Source organism: Otolemur garnettii, unplaced genomic scaffold, assembly GCF_000181295.1.
Source record: "Otolemur garnettii isolate 467f Iridium unplaced genomic scaffold, OtoGar3 scaffold00002, whole genome shotgun sequence".
In the NCBI taxonomy this organism is placed as follows: domain Eukaryota; kingdom Metazoa; phylum Chordata; class Mammalia; order Primates; family Galagidae; genus Otolemur; species Otolemur garnettii.
Window position 1 is genome coordinate 22,218,453 of NW_003852397.1, and position 6,021 is coordinate 22,224,473.

Here is a 6,021-nt window from a genome sequence, read left to right on the forward strand (position 1 = left end):
AATAAACAAATTAAACTAAACTAGGATTGCTCTTTTGTTATTATCCTACCTAATCTCACTTTTGACATTCACAGTGATCCTATCTTGTAGACTTATATTCAAATATAGATTTTTTTTTTTTTTTTTTGAGGCAGAGCCTCAAGCTATTGCCCTGGGTAGTGAGTGCTATGGCACACAGCTCACAGCAACCTCCAACTCCTGGGCTCAAGTGAGTCTCCTGCCTTAGCTTCCCAAGCTGGGACCACAGGTGCCTGACACAATGCCTGGCTATTTTTTGGTTGCAGCCATCATTGTTGTTTGGCAGCCAGGCTGGATTCGAACCTGCCACCTTAGGTGCATATGGCTGGCACCCTAGCCACTTGAGCCACAGGTGCTAAGCCTAGATTATTTTTAAATAAAAGTTTAAATATTTAAAATTCATAAAGCCAGACTGGCAAATACAATATATTAACTGATCTGTAGTTTTTTCCTATTTTTACTGACCACAAGTTTACAATGGTTACATGATAGAGTTCCCCTCCTCTGACCCACACTTGATAATGACTGCTTCAGGGTCAAGTTTGTCAGAGGGCTCTCTTTCAGGAGAGAGAGTGTACTGGTCAGAAGGTGATGATTTACACAACTGGTAGGAAACTTTCATATGAAGCCCCCCTCCGCCCACTAACTTTTGGGAAATGAAATTGGATGGGTTGGTTTGAATTGCTTGGATATTAGAGGAGGAAAGATGTACTTTAAATCTCAGCCCTGTGGTTTGCTAGTTGAATGAGCTTGGGAAATTTTTCTAGTGCCCTCTGTGCTTCCATTTACTTATTGCTAAAATGAAGCTAGATTACCACACCTACTTTACAAGATTATTTTGAAGAGTCAATAAAAAATTACCTTAGATATAAAGTATCTATCTAGTATTTTCCACCAACATGGAGTAGGGATCCCCAAAGGCAGAAATTGTCACAATTATGCTTAAATATGGATACATGTTCTACTCATAGGGCAAGAAAAGCATATGTGGTAAACCAGGAAGATGAATAAATTTTTGCTGGATCCGAGAACACACAGAATATAACAGGGGCAGTGTAATAAATAAACATCCTCCCAAATCTCCTTCCTGAGTCATGTCAAATAACCAGGTACCTATGAAATGTCTATTCACAACTAAACTCTCATTATTACTTGAAGACAGGCAGAAACAATAAAATCACTTGCATTAAAAAGAGAAAAATAAATAAATACCAGTGCCTCAGTCCCACTGGCTTCTACTTCATCCCAGCAAGCAAAGGCAGACTGAGACAAATGGCAGGTGAGGATGGAGGAGAGAGGGACACGAGCCAAGGAACCTGAGTGCGGAATGGCAGGACCACTGGAAAAATTAAATCCCAACTTATTCTGAAGATACTGAAAAGCAACAGGTAGATTAAAGCACTTCAGTGCACAAAATTGCAAAGTAGGAGTCTCTTAAGGGGTCAGGTTTGTGATTTTTTTTTTTTTTTTTTGAGACAGAGTCTCATTATGTCATCCTCAGTAGGGTCCTGTGGTGTCACAGCTCACAGCAACTTCAAAGCCCACTTCTTGGGCTTAAGTGATTGTCTTGCCTTAGCCTCTCAGTAGCTGGGACTATAGGTACCTGCCCCAATGCCCAGCTATTTTTTTGTTATTGTTGTCACTGTTGTTTAGCAGGCCCTGGCTGAGTTTGAACACACCAGCCCTGTTGCATGTGGCTGGCTCCCTAACTTCTGAGCTATGGGGGCCAAGCCTGGATTTTTTCTTCTTTAGCTCTTCTTTTAAACAGATAACAACTATCAGAACAAACTTCTTTCCTTTTTCTGAAAGGGAACAATAATATTATGCTTATCTTGACAGACTTATAATATTCAATATATTTTTGGTACTTGGTAGCATTCAATGTGATTTTATTCATTTCATACATGTAGCACCTATGAAGTCTGACAATTTGTGAACTTGCCACTATGTGCTTACCTTGGCGGTACTGTACAAACAACTCGGTAATGTTTCATAATGTTGGTACATCAGTGTCTCAGAGTTATGTTCATGTTGAAGTGTGGCAGTGTCTTGCTGAGTGTCATTCATTATTGTTGTGTGTCTTTGTGTGCCATCACAAGAATATCAGAGCTTGAATTAGAGTTCTGATTCATTGACTAATGAACATTCTATGCTTTCTCTCCCCTCAGAAAAACATTTAATCCATTTGTACACTGCCATTTTCTTCACGGCATTATCCCCATAAGCTTGGACTAACATGCCCCTGCTTTCACTTCCACTCTCGCCAAGCTTAACAAGAAATTGAATGTTCATTACTCCATACTCTTTTCACAACATACCAACCGATTCTCAAGTTTGAGAGAAAGTATTTACATTTTGAGGAACTGTCAAACTCTTTTTCCAAAGTGGATGCATGGTTTTCCGTCACCAACAGCCTTGTAAAGGTATGAGGGTTCCAAATACTTCACATCCTCTTTAATGCTTAATACTGTCTTATGATGCCACTAGCAATGAATGCAACATTCATCACTTATTAAGTGATAGCCTGTCCTAGAACTTGAGTTTAATATCTAAGTTTCCTATTATTAAACCCAAGCTTTGCATGTCTCAAAAATGCTGCATATTACAACTATCTATGAGATTTTGTTTCGATACCAGTATCTAGATTCCACTAATTAAAGATGTTAATGGTGTAAGAACTGCCTACAGTTATTTATTAAAATATTTCTTTCTTGACAAGTGATTTTGACATATAACAAATGTTAAGAAAGTCTATTCTAAACTGTGTCCCTTCCAAATATGATTTTAGACATCATCCTTTTTGTGGCAATATCTATGATTAATATGATTGCTTCTGGTAGTATACAAATAATCTGGTCTTCTTAGTTTTATTACTTAAAATTGTTTCTATTATATGCAGTATAAACAAAACAAAAACAAAAGCACACTCATCACTGTCTTTAAAATTTTAGCTATTCTAGTGGGTGTGAAAGGGTAGCTCATTGTGGATTTGATTTACATTTCCATAATGACTAATGATTTAAAATATCTCTTTATATACTTATTGGTTGTTTGTAACACCCCTTTGGAAAAATGTCTGTTCTAATACCCTTTCATGTTGAAAAACTGGGGTTTTTTATTTTTGAGTTGTAAGAATTTCAAAATATATTTTGAACACAAGTCCCTTATCAAATATATGATTTGCATATGTTTTCTCCATCTTATGTACTGTCTTTCCTTTTCTAAATGATTCCTTTTGTAGCAACAAAATTTACTAATTTTTAAAAAGTTCATCTTCTTAGAGAAGCCTCTTTACATTGATTCCTTACAATTGTGATATTACAAATATTGTATGTGTTTCTCAAAAAATCCTATATACAGGTTTTGTTATTATTCTTGTTTTATAGTTGGAAAACTAATTAGAGACTTCTTGTCTCCAATATAGTCAGGATTCAATACTTGGATTTGTCTAAATTTAGATTTACTCTAAAGAAAATGATCTTAAACTCTATACAACTATTTTCTATCAGAATACTCTATGTTAACACATTCCAGTATGATACTTCTAAATTTATAAGTCCCAGGACTCATCACCAGCATTTTGAAATTTTCATAGTATTAACATGAAAAATGCCTACCTTCTGTTAAGGGACAGCTTTGGAGGATTCCACTTTTCAGAACAACAATAACACAGTATGGTAAATTTTTGGCAGAAAATAATTTCTAATATTTCAATTAGAAATAATATTAGATTAATTAATTTCAATTAGAAATAATATTAGATTAATTCATAAGCTTATACATATAGGTAATAATAGCAAAAATATTATTGCCAAATAATGAATTTTAGATTATGTTCTTAAGTATAAAATGACAGAAGACCTTTTGTGTAAAGATGGGCATTTGAATACATGCCTCTCCTTTTGCTCCCTCACCAAAACAGAAGCAACAATACTGTTAAGTATGTTTAGGGAAACAAGCACAGGACCATTGTGGAGATTAGAAATCAAACAGAGGAGTGGCAAAGGATTTAGCAAATCCAGGAAGTGTGAATCCTCAGCCAGCCATGGGGGAAAAGTAACAGCATATAGTCAGCGGGATTCTCAGAACAGTTGTCAGGGTCTGACAGCAGGCACCTCTGGAAAGTGGGAGGAAGGGTGTTTTGCTGAAAATGGGAAGTGTTGTTTGAAAGGCAGTTAAAGAAACAACAGATTCAAAAATTCCAAGGCATAGCACTAAGTTAATTACAGAGAGAGTAAAGTAGAGGGTTTCTGAACTGCAGTAAACTGAACATAAATGAAGCCAATCTAAAGACAGAGACCCTAAGTGGACATGTGCACTGTAAGTGTTAAAGCACTGTAAGCCCGGTCTTCCCTCTGAAAGTAAAAAATGGAAAAGTTTTGGTAAATTCAAGCAGTCTAACTTTATAAAGTTAATAAAATGAGAGTTACTCAGTTAAATTGCCCAGCCACATGCTGTACATTTCAGCAGTGAGAAAGCTTTAGTCTTGTCTGCAAAGTTTCAAATTGGCTCCTTACTGCCCCTCTTTTAAATCTGTACATAACCAAAGATTACAGTGTACCTGAGAATGGTAACTTAAATAGGAGATACCACGAAGAAGGTAGTTTCATATACCACACAAAGCAAAGAAATGAAAAAGCAACAGAGAAAATACTGCAGGATAAACACTGTAATAAATATTCTAATATTCACAGAGAGATAAAAAGTGAAGAAAAGATAATAAGATACTATAGAATCTTTATTGAATTTAAATAACTCATGAACTCATGGAAATAGTATATTCCCTGGTTGTGCAGAAACTTTTTAACTTGATCAGGTCCCGTTTATCTATTTTTGATGTTGTTATGATTGCCACTGGGGTCTTCTTCATAAATTCTTTCCCTAGGCAGATTCCTGTAAGAGTTTTTCCAGCACTTTCTTTTAAAATTCTTACAGTTTCTTGACTTAGGTTTGAGTCTTTTACCCATTGCCACCCAAGTGCCCATCAATATATGAACAGATTAGTAAAATGTTGTATAAGTATACCATTAAATACTTTTCAGCCATAAAAACAATGGTGACTTAGTATCTTTCCTAACAACCTGGATGGAATTGAAAACCATTCTCTTAGGTGAAATATGGCAAGAATGGAAAAACAAACACCACATGTACTCAGTACTAAATTGGAACTAGTTAATCAAGACACACACATATATTATATATATATATATATATATATATGAAAGCAAATCTCAACATAATTCATGTGGGGGGTGGGGGAAGAAAGGGAACAGTAAATTTCCACGCAAGGGATACCTTACACGGTACAAAGCTCTGGGTGAACGGCACACCTTTAACTTTGAAAATTTATATAAGCAAACTATGTAACCCAAACCAATGTACTCCCATAATATACTGAAACTTTCTTGAAGATAAATAAATATATTTAATCTGTTAAAACATAAATATTTCCAAATTAGCTTCATTCAATCATTAGGAATAAATGCAATGAGTATGAAAAGCTAAGTGAGTAAATGCTGGTGAAATGGGCGGGTTTTCAGCCTGCCTCCCTCCTCCTCCCTACTCCCAGAGTCAACCCTGGGAAGGGGCCTCTTCCTTCCCCCTCAGAGGCGAAACAATGAGACACAAAAGATCCCCAGTTCAGGTGAACAATGGTGAGAACCTACCCAGATTGTAACCCCCAAAGCTGTAACACGCCACCACCCCCACCCACCCCCACCCCACCACCTCCCCGTGAGCTAACCAGCCACGTTTTGCTTCTGTAGTATGCTTGCTCAAAAAATCAAATAAGGCAACCTGCCATCTATGAGATGGGCAGCCTGTCTGTCTCAGAGCAGAAGTGCCCTGCGCAGCTTCAATAAACCTCCCGTTGATTAGCACTTAAGGGGGCTCCGAGTCTATATTTTCAAGTTGCAGGGGTACGACAATGGAAATTGTATCTATAACATTCTTGAACTTTTAACTTAGGTACTGTCATGCCTTCCAGAGTAAAAAAAAAAAAAA